The following is an 18,896-nucleotide window of genomic DNA, read 5'->3' on the forward strand; positions in this document are numbered from 1 at the left end:
CTCTTCTCAATAATGAGAGTCTCAGGGCTAAACACAATTTTCTGGGAACAGCCACACACTGTAGAGAAATTATTTTACCTGTGGTTTCAAGTGTGATGTATTTGCAGCTGTAATCTATGCTTTTCCCCTGCAGTTTTGCATTGGAAGGTCTGTTTGCTGTCAAGTTTACCTAATTTGCTACGGGATGTCTGCTGTTGTTGTTCTTTCTTTCTGATATCTGTACAAATTATGAACGGGAAAAAATGATTCAGAGGAACATGGAGATCAAGGGCACATGGAGCCCTCATCCAAATGATATGGAAATGCACAGAGGTTTTTCATATTTTTTACTGAAGAGGTCAGAAGTATGGGCATAGTTACTATCTTTATGCATCAGACTCAATGAATATGCACTGCATAGGACAGATGAGCATGCATAATGGCTGTATTCCTAGGAGTTCTTGATTTTAAGAAATTTCATCAAAACTGGTGATCTAGATGAAAATTCCTATTCATGCCAGTGGAGGGGGAAGAAGTCGGTGCCACCTGATTAGCTTCACCCTTCCCCTTTCCCCAGCTCCAAACGCTGTTCCTGAAGTTGCCTTATGAAAGGCTTTCAAAGAGAAAATCGACAGCTTCTGTTTAATGTGACAGAGAAAAGAAAGCCAGCAGAGGGTAGCAAAACAGTAAAATGGGCAAGGTGAGAGCCATAGAAGGATCATTTTAAGATTGCTTTTATTAAGGGCATATGTGGAGCATGAATTCAAAGGAGTTTTGTTAAATAGGAAAATGTTTGCTGCTGTTGAGAACATTAGTGATGCACAGTTTTTTATTTAGAAAGACATCAACACTGGTGGAGGAGTGAATGAAGATGTAGTAGAAGTCTGACTCGTCACTTAATAAGTGTTTTGTTGTTATTGTGAGCTCAACTTTTCTAATATTTCTGTCGTTCCTCATAGTGCTTATTTGTTGTCTAGATTCTCCTGAGTTCCTGGATAAACTATGTGGGATTTGTAATAGGAAAAGAACTGACTATGGCAAAAGTGGGTAAGTGGAGAACAAATCATACTCTGCAAACTTCAGGCAGGATTAGAAGGAAGAAATACTGTATTCCTTTAGGGTTCAAGTTAAAAACCACACTCGTTGCTAACATGGTTTAGTAGCATGCCTGTTATTTTTAACCCAATTTTCTCTAGCTTAACTACTGCAATGATCACACTATATAACTTGTCATAAGAAGTGCATGTTTCTCTTGAATATGAAATAGTCTTGTAAAATGATTATAAAATGTAGATATGAAAACTGTGGGTGCTCTCAAGATGTGCTAAAATATATGCCTCCATTTTCTTTTTTTTTCTTTTTTTTTTTGTTTAGACAAATGACTTTTAGTGGCTCATACAAAACATGGTCCGGAATATACAATTACATACGTGAGTACTCCTGGCTTGAGTCCTTCAGTCTCATGGATAAAGTCCTTCAGGAAGTCTCAGTGGGCTTACTGACTTTTTTTTAATGTGAAATGGTGGATATTCAGTATTTCATCCAGATTTGCTGAATATTCATCCCATGTTTGTCTTCATTTTGGTGCATCCTCCAGTGGAAATCATGTGATGACCCAAGTGGTAAAAACACAGGAATCACCCCAGATTTATTTAGTGTAAAAAAGGATATGACTGAAAGGAAAAGGGATACTGGATGTTTGCTAGGTGAGTACTAGCAACAAAGCCTGTGCTTTGATCTAGTTTTCATCTCTGTGTGTAACAACATTGAGCAACTAGGTATGACAAAAAGGCCTTTAGAAATGTCACGCAAACTTGAACATTATAAATAGAAATAGTAACTCATATTTTTTTGGTTCTCACCTCTGTTTGACTAATGATTCATATGAATAATCAGTATTCAGTCTAGTGGTTTTTCTATGGCTCAGCTTTTAGGCTAAAAGAGTGTATCCTTTCTCTGTTTAAATATATGTCTGTTTATCTACGATGATTTAGCCATGAGCAGAACTCTAATGTGGAAAATACTATCATAAAATATTAAGTTTTTCTTTGAGTAAGCCTGTCTTTTTGGAGGAAGTCTTCATTTTGTATGTGATTCCACTGCAATTAATGAAGCTTCAGATTCTACCCAGGATATAAATGGATGTCTGATTGCTTATGTATTCAGAGCAGTTATTTCTAATTTAAAATACAGAACCTAATCATGCCACTTCCTTTGTTTAGGGAGCCTTTGCTCTAACATTTTGCCATTCATCATTTTCTTTCAAGTTGCTGCAGATACAAAGAGAGAAAGAGATGGTGATTTTTTTCTTTTATGTTTCCTTAATGCATGATAAGTAGGGAAAAAGAAATTGTTAGCCACATCAATGTATATAATAGAAGAATGATATTTTCTGCTAGTTGAAAGAAAAAAAAAGAAATTGCTGAAAATCGTAAATCAATAAAACTTTCAAGATTTGATCTTTAATTGAAAAAAAGCCTAAGTATCCAGACCTTTGACAGATAAAAAATGAAAGTCTCTTTGCAGAGTTAAAGAGTGAAGGAGTAACCACAAACAATTCAGAAGCCTAGGTAGATAACTTAAGATGGTTGGTCACTTAGTTACAACCTTTGATCTCCTCTGATCTTCACCTGCTGCTCCTTGGGAGATATAGCCTTAGCATTGCTTTAAGGCTATGACCTCTCTTGCAAAGGTCTTCAGGCTTCTGAAGTTTTATGTTAGTCCCTACTGTAAATCCTTTAAAGGTAGCTGAACAGCATGTAGGTTTTGTAATAGTAAATGTAATAGTTTTCTTATGTGCCCCTTATTACTGTTTTCAGGGATCCCAAATATTATGGAAAATGGTCCTCCAGAAATTACTAACGTCAGTGGAAAATGCTGGGGGCTTTTGTGAAAACTTATGTTATGTAAATATAGCTGTACAGATTTTATTCCAGACAGAAGGTTAACCTTCATTTAGCAGGTATGGTCAAAAATAGCCTCGTGGAGCTTTTTTTCCCCTTTCCCATTTTGGTCTAATCCTAGAGTAGCCAAGTGTCCGCTTTGGTTGTAGGTGTAAAACAGAATATCCACAAGGCCACTGTTTTTTCCTGCCAGCTGTGAATAGTGTACAAGCATCAGTTCAGCCTTGTAGGGTCAGACAGACACAGCAGCATCCCAGGTTTTTGTTGTCACTTTGTCTCAGATGAACCTGGAAAGGAGTGGCATGGAAACCTATGGGATCCGATCCACCACCAGTGGTGCAGAATTACCACCCAACATGAGTACGTGCAGGTTTCCTTGCAGAGAGTCCCAGAACAAAAACTGTAAGAGGTAAAGACAGTTATGATTATTGTAGGTGCAGTCATACTAGCTTTTCAGACACACACATCCTGACAAAGTCAGTGGGATACCCACACACTGAACAATGACAAGAGCAAGGACACGCTTGTTATAACAGAGTTTGGTTTGGCTACACGTGCTTATGAGACACTAATCAAAGAGAATTGAGATCTACAGTCTTTCCAGGTACAAACCTTCCTCTGAAGTCAACAGGAATTTTCTGTGCAAAAGAACAGCAAGGTAAGGCTGTGATCCTTACAATCTGTTACCTAAACTGATGCTGTCATAGTCAGGTACTAAATAGGATTGTTAAGAAGTGAATCTGAGTCTTCTGCCAACCTATTACAAGTGAACGTCTGCATGTCTCAGAAAACGCACTGAACTGACAGAATTACTTTGTGCTCAGATAATAATAAACTGATGTCGTTCTGTGGCATTCCACTGAATTTATAGGAGCTCTGTGGGCAACAAAATAAAATTCAACCTGCTATTTTTAGTGAACATACAAATTAAGGCTCAGAACAAGTCCTTGTTACTCATGCTTAGCAATAACTTTTTCTGTGAATAAAGCACCTTATTTCCTAGTTCAAAAATCTCTTTCAGCATCTGCTGCAGCTTCAATGAAGTTAAAGACTTTCTACTGGCACTAAAAGAACTATTTAAGCATTTAATTGTTCCTTTGAAATGTTGAAGAATAATGTTTCATGATTCTTACTGCTTTCCATACACCATCCAAGGCAGTTGTTTTGCTTTCTTTCTACAACTTCTCCGCTTCTTTTCCGACTTACTCTTTCTCAGTGTAACTATATATTCATAAATGTAAGCAAAGTGTGAATTGTCACTGTCATTGTTTTGTGATTCTCTCTTTCAAGAACTGACACCTCTGATCTTAGTTTAGCAGCTTGTTAATCACAGCAATAATTATCTTAGCAAAGACAGTTCACAATATGAGAAATGATTGGTGAAGATGAAGAGGCATGTGTATAGTCACTGAAATACTTGTATTATCCACTTCCCTTCAGCAGCATAATTAAAAACACAATGTATAAACCCACAGTTATTTGTAGGAGGGGTGCAAAGCATGGCAGTCACGCTGCAGTAACTATTTTCAGCTGTCAAGAACAAATATGAAAGTTTCCAAACTCTTAACAGGGTTTGAATGCTGAACTTATCAATAACGAGCTCCATGCAGTAAAGCTATCACAGCTGTCTTACTGTTGGTTCCTCCATCAATAACATCAGTTCCACTGCAATATCTTTGCATCTCTGGTATCTTTGAGCAGCTGATTTTCCAGGCTTGCCGTATGAGAAGTAACCGGTGGAACAGATCTTGCCCCACCTTACAGCACCGTCCCAGGGCTGAGCTGCAATGCACGCATTGCAACCTCGTTTGGACAGAGAGGGGACGTAGGGTGCCCGGGGAGCGCTCCCCTTGCTTCAAGGGCAGAACAACTCCCATCGAGAGGCAGGGAAAGGAGAGAAGTGCGGGGTGGGGCCAGGCAATTTACCAGCAGTTTAAATTCACTGTGCTCAGCTCCTGGCCAGGGGTGGGAAGAGCAGCCTCCTGTAGATCAGCATTAGCAGTGGCTGGGAAACAGCGCTCTGGATGCTCCACCGGACTCTCTGCATGGCACTTGGAGAAGAATTACTGCAGCCTTGATTTACTGCTTCCCTGGAGCTTTTATTCCTAATTTGTTGTTGCAGTATGATAAATCTGCACCATACCATATCGTATCTGGACCAGATTAGGCAATTACTGATGCCAGTACATTTTTAAGCTTAGAGAAAACGAAATCAAGGTGCTAAAGGGAATGCTCCCACAAGACATTGGGGAGGCAAAGAACAATTACGTCCTGAATTCAAGTGACATTTCATGTGCTATTACTAACAGAAGTGCAAAGGCATTACAAATTCTCGAGCTTGCTCCTTCTTTACCTCCTCATCTCCTGTAATCACTTTTTCCTGTACACGTGTACTCTCTCACACATACTGTTTTTAGAGAAAATTTTCAGAAAGTCCAAATACGAAACTTGAGTCATCCCTCAGTTTGGGCTGAATTTGAACTTTTTACCTAGTGGTCAAAAACTGACTGAATATACTGTTCCCTTGTTTTAGTCCATCAAGTCCCACAAAGGGACCATTTTTGTTATACATGTATGAGCACACTGCGGTGGGATTAATCATAAACCTGGGCCTGTGAGTGTCTCTGTGTGTGAATGATGCTTTCTGTGAGCTGAGTTGCGACCAAGAGCAAAGTAAGGTCTAAGCCTCAGAAAGCGGCCTCTGTGCTCTCCTTTAAATGCACTAATTCATCTCCAGGCAAAAGGGGCTAGAACATACCAAGCAGGTCCCCTGAGGACGAAGTGCCGTTTGTATCATGACAAATGCACAAGGCAAAGTCTTATATCAGATGTACTGTGCACTCTATTGACAAGTTTGGAAAATTATGACACTTTTCAGACCTTTCCGGCTTTTCATGTTGCTGAAAAATATTTCATCTTGAAATGTCATGTGGCTGTATGTATTAATGTGTAATTTCACATCAAACAGAGGCAGAATAAGGAAAAGGCCAGCAAACTCCCATCCCTTTGCCTGTGTTCAAATCTGAGTGTGAACTGACATTTTAAGAGTAAATGTAACAAAAATGTCATATCTTGACAGTGTTCCTGAGTTTCTAGTCTACAGGGAAAGCTAGAGCTGGCTGGCCATGTTGTGCTAAGGGGTAAAACTTCCTATCCTGTGATTCACGACGTGGCAGTCCTGCGTGCTTTTAACGACCTGCTCAGCCACCGAGTACACGAAAAGGCAGCCTCAGGAAAGTCAGCTCGATGGGATGATGTGCTTGATTAGGGCTAAAATACTGGGCTGCGCTGAGTGACAAACAATAATAAAAAGGAACTATGCCTCAAAACCAGAAAATAAGTCTGGCACCAGCCTCTTAGATCCAATGAAACAGTACTCATATTTGGTTTCCTGGAACAAATTGGCAAGCTGCTTAAGCAGTTTTTCGAATAATAAAATTCAGAAAACGTCAGAAGGTAGCACTACCCCGGGGACATCTTTTGATACATTATTTCTTGAATGTTTTTTAATGTCGCACCACCTGATGTTGTGCTTAGATGAAACAATTGAGCTAGCAGATTTAAATCAACTTACAGTTCAGGAGACCAAGCTACATGAAAAAGAAGCTGCATATCACCTCTCATATAAGGCGCTTCTTCATGTCTTCCCTAGACTTTCCTTGCCCTGGTAGCACCCTGCTCCTGATGCTATGGCAGGCCATAGCATCCTCCTTCACTGTCCTCTGCTGCCAGCTCAGCTCAGGTGTGTTACCTGCTCTGGGAGGGTAAATGCAAAGCTTCTCCCATCGTCCACCCTGCAGGCTGGAAGGAACATAAGGCAGAAAACAGACAGCCTCTAGCATTTATTTTCCAGGCAAAATCTTGCTCCAGAGGTTATGGATGTTACTGCTCTCAGCTGTCCTGCCCTACCAGTCTTCCAAACATGCGAACTTCATTGCAGAGTTGGCTAAAAGGTCCTGGCATCCATGGAGGTGGGTTATGGTGAGAGAAACAGCGGAGATGCAGGTGCACCCGCTCTTCTGCAGGCTCTGTCGTGGGGACCCCAGCTCCGACAGAGGAGGGGACCTTGCAGCCCTTCGCTCAAGGCAGTGTGTCGGAGCCCTTGCTCCTGCGGCTTCACTGGCTGGGTCCCAGTCTGACAAGTAAACAGAGAGAAATAAAATAAAATAAAAATTCTCGTCAGTGATGGAAAAAGATTGCCGGATAATAGAGGAGAGATTTGTGTGTTTGCAGTAGTTTCTCTGGTGAAGAAAGCATCAACTTCTATCACCATTATAACTGTAGATAATTTCCTAGCACTTTAGGTTCCATTATGCTTTGGAAAGTAATGAATATGTGACATTGTTCAGTGAACTTGGTTTCCAGGAGCTTAGTAATACTATTCCAAACATTATGAATTAATTCAATAGTTGATTAAAGCTGATCAGAATAAATTCATTTAAACTTCATATAGAGGTCATATACTTTTCCAAATAATGTGTGGTGTGATTTTGCAGTAGTTAATGGGCATTTATCATTATGATTGAATGATTGAGTCTTCTGCATCAAGATGAGAATAATGGCCTAGAATAACACTCATTCTTGTTGATACTTAAATAGCCAGTCTCTTATTTCAGCTAAAGAGATAAGGAAATAATTTGGTAACAACCACATTTCTGGATTAACTTTTTGAGTTTGGATTTGTGTTTTTTTGTTTTTTAAGGTGAGGTCATTTTTCCCTCCACAGCTTGAGCTTTCTCTTTTTTGAAAAACCTGTATGACCTTCATTATCAAAGACTAAGTGTGTGTATAGCTCTTAAACAGCAATGAATTCGTTCTCGTACTGTACTCCAAGGCTGACCAAATCTACTTTAATGTCAGGGGTCTTCTTAAACAATGTGCAGCAAAATTCAATTAGGGCAGAACATCAGCCTACTTTTAATGTGTATTTATTCAGATTTTATATGATCAACTGTGCTCCTCAGGAACTCAGCTATACATACCTAGTGAATGAAATTCTCCCAACACCAAATAAATGTATGCTTCAGCCGTCATAGTTATAAAAGGCCTCTTCATAGCAGTCAGAAAAGTCACACAGTCCCCATTGAAGGCAAGAAAAGTCAATTCACTCCAGCCTTGCACCTACCCCACCCCAGTGAATGGCAAAATAGATGGACCTGGCATCTTACCTAAAGCATTAAGACATTAGAACTTTCTGGACTATAGTAGGAGACAGTCCATAGATCCTTTTCATTTATTTTGAACCGTCTCCACTGATATGAATTACAGCTGTTGAGCATGAGAGAGAAAGAGGCAGTGTCTTAGTTTACCACCTCTGAAACCGCATACAGGTTTAGAGGTTAAAATTCAACACCGTAAGACTTATCAGCTGTCAGGGCTTATCCTGAAGCAGTGGAGCCATGGCTAAAATACTGGTTTGTAAGAACATTTTGCTCTACCTTTAGTTTCTCTAAATTTACAGTGTGTAATTTCAAGTCTAAAAAGGGCTGAAAAGGAGTTCAAGAAGACATACAGTCTATTCCCATGCACCGAGATTGGATAGACTTATTTAAGCCTCCCAAAACAGGTATTTGCCTGCCACAGGGTAGTGGTTCCCACTCTGAGATGTGTCTACCTCTCCTGTAATGCACAATACAAAAGACAGCGTCACAGCTGAGAGTTTACTAATCATTGTAGAGCAGATTAATTTCTCTACAATTTTTGTATCTTTTGTAAAACAGTGCAGTATTAATAGAAAGCATAATTTAAAATTTGTGGTCTGCCTATAACCCCTGGGACCTTTTCTGCCACTTGACTTATGGTAGTTACTTAACCCCCATACGGTATTTGTGATTTCATTGCCCTCTGCCAAGCAGGCTGAACTTCTTGCTGAATTTCTTCCTGAATTTTGGAAAATTTCTTTGTTGATATAATTTTGAATTCTGATTCTGTCTTCTAGAGTACTTTCAACACAGTCATTATTTAATGTCAAAGCCATCATAATTGTTGAAATTTTATGCAAAAGTACGAAAATGTTTGCTGCTTAGTCACTGAAAGTTATTCGGTTTAGTGGGAGAGGAAGATGAATGTTCAAGTTGCTAAAACTGCTAAAACGCCTCTCTCCAGTCAAGTTATATGTGTCTAATAACTGTAACACAGTAGCATTTGAAATACCTAAAAAAAAGTGTGTGTGGGGGGGAGACAGGGAAGAATTCCCCACCATAATCAGACTGCTGAAGAAATCACGTCCACATCCCCGCTCAGGAGAGAAGTTTTGAGCAGAATGTCGACTAGACAACTAGATTGTCCCTTGGTGAATGATAAAGCGAAAGCAGAGGCAGAACACGGGTGGAGGCATGTGTGAGAGGGTGCACCTGTGAGAGGAGTGGTAAGACTCCCGGGAGGCTATAGGAAAGCAGAAAACATGCTAAAACACAAGTAGAGAAGCCATTGTGATATCCCCAAGAAAAAGAAGGCCCTTGTCAAGGGTTTTGGGCAAAGCCTTTGGTTCTAGAAATAATCAAGGAAATGATACTTTATACATCCTTTATAAATAAATGCTAGTGGAATATCATTACTCAGTTCCATGTTTTTATCCCTCCCTGTAGGAGACAAAACTTTTAAATCTTAACTATTTGGTTCAAAGAGGCATTACAGAATGTGAATTTCTTTTGTGACTAGGGAAAAAGTTAAAGGAGTTATTGCAGTAAGTGGAAATTCACTCCAGGCTACTGCAGAAGGGTCCTTTAGTATAATTCAGAAATGATCAATTAACTCGAAGTTCATCAGTCAAAGAAATGAAACAAGTTACATCATCAGGCTCTATGTAGAGCCTGTCCTTCTGCTACTATCCTGCTCGGTTTTGGTCTCCATTTGCCTTAGTATTAATTTGGGCATTAGTTTTGATTTCCTAGTTGGTTGTGGAATACAATTTCTTTCCTGCTTCTCGAAGCGCAGCAAGTTAATGAGTTGCATCTTTGTCTGCTCTCAAATGAGCTATCTCTTGCTGCGTGACACCCCAGTGGATTTTCCTGGAGTTTCCATTATCTTATATGATCTGAACCTTATTTTTGCCCTCAGAAGATTATAAAACATTTAGGGTTTTTTATATCACAAATCATTTTTACTACTACTTGCATTTCAGGTAAGTTCACCATTGTCCCCATCACAAGAAAGCTGTTACCCTGTATGTGTGTGCTGTCAGCATGATTTTGTGGTCCAATCTCATACAGTATTCATTCACTTTTAACCTAAAAGCATCGTGCAGCTATTAAAGAGGTGACTGTCGAGCAGCTTGGGAACAATATTACAGTCTTCCTCTGAGAAGCTAGTAGAAGGAAATAGCTAAGACAGGAGCAGAAAGCAAGCAGAGCAATTTGCTGTGCATTTGATGTGCTTTGAGCAAGGGTGTAGGATATATTGTCATTATTACTGATTCTTGCATGATGATAATTTCTAGCATCCCAGTTTCAGGAGTGGGCTAGCATTGTGATAGGTATTGCCACAGGTTCCCTCCTGCTGGGAATAACAATGTATTTTGATCATTAATATTTGATTGCATATGGTGCTGTGATGATGGAAAACAGCAAACTTCATCGTAGCAGCTTCAGCAGCAATAAAATACTGAGCCTAAACTACAGGGTATTAGGCACATTCTTTTGAGGAGCTCAGGCTTTGAGATTGATTCATCCCCACATCCTTGCAACAGTGTCTGGGGTTACACCACCATAAGTCTCTGTAGTGTTAACACAATGACTAAGGGAGCAATAAGATCTCCAGATGTTTAGGAATTTGTCTTTGGATCTTATCCTGGAAGCTTTTGTTACCTCTTTATACTCAGGTCTTTGTTGTCACTGGGGGATTACCCCTCAAACTCTTGCAGCTTCCACGGAAGGCTCAGTTGTATGAAATGCCAGTCTTCGCCTTTCAGTATTTTCTGTAAAAAGGGTTTGATAAAAATAGTAGAATGTCTCAGATAATAAAACAACAGAGACCATTATTAGGCTTACCCTTCTGTCTCACCAGCTCCAGCTCCACAACCTCACCTATCTTGTGAGGGTGTCTGATTAGTTCCTGCAGACTGCCCCAGAGCTGTCGTATACTCTCAGTTCTCAACCCAAATCTTTCTGCTGCTTTTATTAAAGGTGGTTACTGGCACTGGTGTACTCAGTCCCCAGCTGTTTCTCTACACTGGAATGAAATAACAAAGGTATTTATTCTCTCTTAATAAGAGTTCAGCTTCCTCATTTCTTAGGATCTGGTATACAGCAGTAACATTGGAATCAACATAAACAGTTTCTTCTTTGCTCCAGGTCTTTAATTTCTGCTCCTGTCCAACTGCTTGTATGGTCATGTGGTGAGCTAGACCAGGGAATTGATTAGTCAGCAAAATATATTTTAGGATAAATAAGAAAAAAGGGTTATTTTTCAGATTAGGAAGTTCCCATATTCCAGACTTGCTCAGCTGTACAAGCAGATGTGCAGGTGCAGCAGAGGGGACAACGCAAAAGGTGCAGATGGGTCAAAGAGGCAGGCGGAGAGAGTAATGCAGAATTACTGCCATGGCCTTATGTCAGCTGAATTAGGTCATTTCCTTCTGCCCCCCTGCATAAGAACTTCCAATTAACATTTCTACTACATACCTTAATTGCTGCATTCCTGGCTTCAGGCTGTTTTCCCCTGCTTGTAGCATCCTTAAAATATGATAGTATAATTTTATAAACATGTAATTTACATATTCAGTGGGTAGCCCCCTTTTAAGGTGTGGAAGGTGTAAACTTGTGAGCTTTTCTTGGGGTCCATTTGTATAACTTGCAAGCACATAAAAATCACTAATCTGAGTATGAGGTGACCCTTCGTACTTTATAAGATTTAGGACCCTCAAATTATGGGCGTTGAGCTGGACACAAAGCCTAGATGATTAGTAGCATTTAAATAACTGATTAGACAAAGACGGTTTTAACCTATTATCGCTTAAATCTTCCTTTGAAGTGCAGGATTGTTCCCTTGTGCTTATCACAGCTTCTTACCAAATTTGGATGCAGTCACACTCCTCTCTGGTCCCCTTTAAATGACTATGCATTTTTCTTTTTGGGGGTGGGGGAGGATGAAACAAATTCTAATTCTCTGCATTTCTTTCACACCCGTGATGTAACCTTAATGCATCTTCAAGCTGCAGAAAGGTGCAAAGGTGTCTTAATTTTCTGGAGAGATTTCTATTGTAGGGTTCTCTTCTTTTTCTAGGTCTTCTTATAGGAAAATAAACAAAACACCCTAATGGCAACAGAATTATTGCTTTCTACTCTAATGCGTGTTTCTTTGTCTTTATCCAGTTCTGTAGGCCTGACTTTGAAAAATTCCACAATGATCCAGGAAATCTATTTCTCTTTTCTTCCTGGCACATTGATGCTTCTGCTTTAGGAAGGCATTAACAATGCATTAAATAGGAGTCATTACTCATAAGTAAGAGAAATGCTTGTTACAAGTAGAATGTCTTGGCTTTAAATCAGTGTTTTATATAATTGTTTATAAGATCCTTTCTTAATTGTCTGCCACCAACAAAACAATCTATGGAATAGTTTTCGCATTTACAAAAACTGCTTCACTCCTAGAAATAGAAAAATAATCTATGAAATTTCTATTTACTGATAAGACTGGAATATGGGTTTGAATCGTGAAGAACAGATTGCTGAATATATTAAGCAATGAAAGAGAACTTGCAGCTGACCAGGTTTGCTAATGGATACCTCTGCAGCCTATGGGAATAACTGCAGGTCCAAACAGGCATAAACATTAAGAAAAAAACACCTTCTTGAAAGACAAAGAAGGTTAATGAGTTACCCTTCCATTTTCTGGCTACAAAGCAAAGTAATTAAAAGGTATGTAAGTGAGTATTATGAGCTGGTGTTCATTCCAAAGACAGAGAGATGATGTCAGCTACTGAATGGTACATTAGTATAGATGTGACCTGCTATTCTAATCAATTATCTTTTCACCACAAACATGGGAAAAACATATTGATTTAATCTTGTGATTTTGTTTCTATATACACAGACTAAATTGCTTTTGGCAGCTTGAACATGAGAGTAATTTACTCTGCTAATACTATATTTTTGTGGTCTCAGATGGATTTGAATACTCCAATTTCCTCTTATTAAGCTTAAGCTTCCACAAAAAAAAAACCAAAAACAAAAAAGTAATGCTTTTGCAGGTTAAATTTTTGGTCTCTGAAGAATCGCCTTGTAGCTTTTTCATGTTAGAAAGTGATTAAGTTTTAGAAAGAATATCTATTCCGCCTCTCCACTCTATATACTGTAATTTGTGAAGTTTGTATCATAAATCTAGCCAGTAATCAGCATAACAGCATGACATTTTACATATCTCTTTCTTGAATTATCACACAGCTTTTGTCTTACAATTTGCTCTTGAATGCGGGCTGGAGTATTAAGATTCCTTGCATGAAAAATGCTTCCTGAAGCCCTCATTAACTTTCTTTTCTTTTTAATTTTCCTGTGTGTTTCCTTGTCTTTTTATCAGTGTCATGCTGAAACAAATGGCTTTATTCTGACGTTCTCTATTACAGTTACATCACGTTAATCCTTTTTGGTTTTGCCACCTTTACTTCCAAACAATATTACTTTGTGCTATTTTAGCCTGTCTTTTATGTCTTATAATTTGTTAGGGATCACAGTAGTCCTTTTCTCCATCCATCTGTCCATCTCATCCGCATTCATATATTATAGCCAGAACTTAAAAAAAAAAAAAAGTTACTGACGTCAGAGTACTTTTTAAGTTCTCCAGTGTTTTAAGCAGATCTAAATCTATTTAATTTCAGAAATGTTCTCTCTCTTATTGACACACCACGTTTCACAGTTCTCAGTTGGCAAACCAAATGAAATGTCTGTGATCATTTATCATCCACGGATGGGAAAGAATTCAGTATGCAAGGTGAGAATACTGGGATACATAGCTCTCCACTGCTCTCTTTGAAACGTTAACAGAAGCCTCAAATTGACATAAAATGCACATTGCCTAAGGTGAGGTCTCCTGTGAAGCTTTGTCCCATGGGCTGCACAGACTGCAAGATGCATGGAAATGAGGCAGTCTTTCTCTACACACCTTGGGCCATTAGAAGGGAATGTCATGACATCTCCTTTCTTTCTCTGAACATCTAATTTTCCATGAATGTTTGCATTAAAATTACCTTCCTGTTTTATGCGTGTTACAAATGTGGCACCGCTGCAAGTAAGTATATTTATTCTGTTTACACACAATGTGTCCTTCCATATGTTATCACCAACGCCACTTTTTGGTGAGCCTGAACAAAAAGTTACTGGGCTGTGTTTGAACTCAGATGTGTCTTCATACGTGCACCAGAGGGAAACCTGAATACTTTAGTGGATATTGGAGAAGGGCCAAGCAGACCTAGTGTTTATTTCTGTTTCTGATCCTGAGGTCATCATACTCCACATCTCCAGTACTTCCCTTTGTGGTGGAACTTCTGATCAAGATGTGGATAATTAACAGTAAGTATTGCCAAAATGGTCCAATGGCTGAAGTCCTTCAGTGGGCTGGGGTTAATCACTGAGTCATTGCTCAGCAGATAAAACCAGTTGTGCTCATGGTTGCAGAGCCAAACTATAGGAATCAACAGAGGTTCCGGTGACCTTTGAAACGACCGCTCTGTGCTGCTGGAGAGTAATGGTGGCTTAAAGAAAATAATGGAAACTTTTGATTTGATGTGCTTTTTCGAGTATCTGAGAATCTCATGGAGCAAATTTATCTACAAATATGTACTAGGAATGCTGACTTTTTTTTTTTGCTTATTTCTGTCTGTGCAATTGGAGTTTGTTAACATATATTTAAATTATCTAAATTCTTCTTTACTCTTTTCTGTACAAAACCTACGTATAAGTGTAATACATGAGAACAAAGGTCTGTCTATCTCATATCCCATTTCTTGACAGTGGTCTGTAGCAGCTACTCAAGTCAGAGAATCCAGCAAGATCAGGACATGATGAGGATGCCTCTTTTAGTAGGATGCAAGCTGAGTTTTAGAAACTCTCTTGGAGTATTATTCACTTTTTATCACCACACTTGTCTTACATTTCACATTTCTGGAAGTCATTTTGCTCATTTATTTTTTTCCACTGCTTTGGGAAATCTCCACAGTGTCCCTACTTGACAGAAAGTTTTTCTGGGATTTCCTTGCCACACTGGGACCTCATCTGAGAGAACTTCAGAGCTCCTTATCATTTTTCATTGTCCAGACACAGTTTCATTTCACTCACCCACATACACAGAGACACACATCAATACATTTATGAAGCTTAGGTATTTCTATACATTTTCAAGAAAAATTATATTCAAAAGCCTCCCATTGATTTTTTGATAAATGGTTCATGCAGAAACTTGCTTGACAGCCAACAGGAATGAATAAGCTTATTCCAATAAAATCACCACCATGTCTGATTACAATATTTTTCAATGGCCAGTTTTGTGCAGAGAAGGAGATCCCTATGGGGAGGTCATTTGTCAGCCTAAGTCAAAGCTTTAATGTTACTCTGAAATAGCTTAGTTGAAGTTGGGTGAGAGTTTCTCCTTTTCCTTTCAGGAAAAAAAAATGTATAAAGAAAGTAGGAAAAAAATATGGAGAATCACAGCACTTATGTAAATCAGGACACAGCTGCCATGTGATTTCATGTAAGCTCCTGGTACCAATACATTCATTTTGTGTTCTAATGGGGAACTTATTTGTGAAAAGTCTTTTTTATTTTTACATTTTTCTACATCTACGTTTTCTTTAAATCTATTGCAGTTTATTTTGCCAGGGTCTGCTTGAGCACATTTTAATCATAAGATTATCAGAGTCATATTTATCAATGCAGTGGCTACGATAATATACACTCTATCCCTAGGAAATAGTTTTGCTCTCAGCTCTTCCCATAATTATTTTTAACTAAACAATAATCCCTATGTCTGAAGCAGCTTCTGCACGAAACAGTTGTTCCAGTGGGATATAAAATTTAAATGGCAATAATTCTACTCACTTTACTCCACAGTTGTCAGCCAAATCAGATTTTTTGCATAAAGTGTGCATTCTCTTGTCATATTAACCATTTCAACAGCAGCGTGAATCTGTTGTCCTCAGTTAACAAGGTCTTGATTTTAGTGGAATTACTGGCTGAAGAGTGAAGGAAAGCTTTTACTTCAGTGTGTTTAGCAAATGCTAGCTGATACAGTGGAGAAGTACAAAGAACAAAAACAATTGCTGTAGATTCAGAGTAAAGCTTAAAGAGGGAAGGACTTATCTTAGTTTTTCCTTGCAGCTATGTAGCTTGATATGTAACTGGAACTAAAAACTTTCATTGTTAGTTGAGAAAAAGATTGAACCAGGGTGGATGTGCATGCATGTTCTGCTACCCTTTCAGCATCTAGCAAGGCAATAACATTTGGTGTCCTTTTGCTTCCCAAAGAACACAATGAAAATTTAATTCCAAGCAGAAACCACACTTTTTCTCTCTGTTTCTGAGAAGGGTAGATATTGTACATTAAATTAAAAAAACTTTTGTTCCAAAAAAGGATTCAGGTACTGTGGTGCTGAGTGTTGCCACGTGTAATTTTTAGGTGGCTTCTGCCTAGAGTGAAATCCCAAGTGACTGAACTCCTGAAGCAGTTCATGGGGAGATGTCAGGAAAGAATGCAAACCAGACAGACTACTGAGCAGGGAAACTGGATGGAGCTGACCAACAGTATATGGGGTTAGATCGGGTCTGAAACCTGACCGTTCCTCAGATGTAGGTGCTACTCACACCAGGACCATCAGGTAGTGCTTGGCACAGCTCATCTTCATTTGGGCTGGGAGGTTAGTCCTCTCCTTCAGTACTGAGTAGAGGGGTGGTATCATCTCCTTAACCAGAGTTGTTTTAGAAGAAACTGGTGGTTCTCTGAACATTGATGACAAGTAGGACTGGGTGAATGCCATAAGCTGATATTTGAACATGAAAACTTAGCTTCCTTTGCTGCTGCCTTGCTGCAGGCCACAAAGTCTCCAACATTTAATAAAGGGAATTCCCTCTCTACCATTTAAGACTCATGGTCAGCACCTCTTATCAAGCCCTTGTGGCTTAGTAGAATGAGACTTCTTGACACTGAGTACCAGAACCTGCGAGAGGCACGCTGGCCACAGGTCTGTGTTTTGCCTTCAATTAAGTCACTGTGAACATAACACAAGATTTTGATGGAAAACAAAATGAATTTTAAACTACTAAAGGGCAAAGTCAACAACGTAGTTACTAGATTTGGAAAGCGAATGCAAAGAAACAAGGCAATTATATACCTTATTAGCCAGCTGTACTTGGCTTGGTTTCCTGCCTCCACTCTGCTTGTTTGCCCAAGAGCTGACAGGATGGTTTCGTAGCTCGTTAGAGCTAGGACCAAGTTCCTCTAATGAGCCACATCCATCTGGCATCATCTCTCCCGAGTTGGAGCCTCCAACTTAGGATGGAGTCTGTCTTTGACGTACTGTTTTATTCACCAAGGCTTCTACAGAGTGTAAATATACCCCAAAGGGATTGCCAATAACCCACAGTCTTGATAGTTAATTTGATTACTGTTTGAATTTATGAGCCTTCTGCTAATGTAAATCTGTCTGGTGTAATATTAGCTGCTGATACACAGACATGTTTTTGAAATACTACTTCATAGTGGGTTGCCTAGATAGTGTTATCACTCTCTTCATCAGTAGATGATGCATTAATACCATATAAATGGTGTTCTTCTTAATACACAGGTTGATGAATCCACATTGAATCATCTGAGCTTGTAAGACTTTAAGTAACGATCTTTGCTAACACATCAGAATTATTTATAATCAAAACACTTCACGGATAACAAAAATATAGGTGAAACACTGGGGAACAAAGGAAAACAGAAAGTACAACACGTGGTTTGTTATTTGAGAAAAACTTAAAAAGCAAATGATGAGTTTTTCACATTTCGCGAATGGATTAAAACCTTGAGAAAACTTTCATATTGGCAAAATAAAAGAGGCTTTCTTCAGCTTTTTGGTGAACTAGGTAACACAAACCCAAAAGTTAAGTCAGCCTGAAATATTTTGTTCAATAGAAAAAGGTGTGTTGTTTTCTTTTTGGGTTATGTAACCTTTTATTCCCCTCATGTTTTGCTCAACTTCTAATCAAAAATAATGGTTGCAAAATGAAAAGCCACAAATGGTGAAATTTTAAAATTGACCATGAGATTTTGGAAAGCTCAAAAATCCATCTTTTATTTCATCATTATGTTGACGTCTTTCAGACAAATCTGATAGCAAAATTCATCTTAGTTGCACTGGGCAAGTCCTCTTCACTGGGAAGGTTTTGTCCTGTCTCACACCCTGGGAAGACACATTGCCCTGAGTGACAGGTAGGACTGAAGAAGATCCTCAGCATCTGCAATCTAACTGAGGGTGTTTGTTGCATCTTAATGATGTCCAACATGACCAACTTTGGGTTTCTTCAAGATAATTAGAGGTGAGCTGGGTTTTCAGGGTTTCCGTTTTATAGCTTAAATTCTGTACAAATTTCATTTTGGGTTATTTGTTTAATCTTGCTCAGGGCGACAGGGAATCTTTCACTACTATGTGTTTAATCTTTCAGACTCGGAATAAGTGGGTTTTCTTTTGCCTTTAGTACAAAAGTACCTGGTATTATGTGAGGTTTTGATAAAAAAGCAAGAGCTAGCACCAGCTTTACTGAAAGCATCTTACTTTGCTAGGGAGTTCGCAAATCTCTCAAAAAACTTTGCAAATCCCCAAAGCCTCCCACTTGCAGCATATTTGTGTCTAATTCATTAATTTCTGGTGGCAACTGAGTCTTACCACTTGTTCTACACTTCCAGTCAAAATGTAGTGGTGGGTCTTTGCAGTGCAATAAACTAACCACTTTTCCAAAATAAATAATTAGATCTTTTATTATATGTTTTCCCTCCAAATAGGGAATGCACAGGATTAGCTGTCATTATCCATTCACCAACTTC

Source organism: Mycteria americana, chromosome Z, assembly GCF_035582795.1.
Source record: "Mycteria americana isolate JAX WOST 10 ecotype Jacksonville Zoo and Gardens chromosome Z, USCA_MyAme_1.0, whole genome shotgun sequence".
Classification (NCBI taxonomy): Eukaryota; Metazoa; Chordata; class Aves; order Ciconiiformes; family Ciconiidae; genus Mycteria; species Mycteria americana.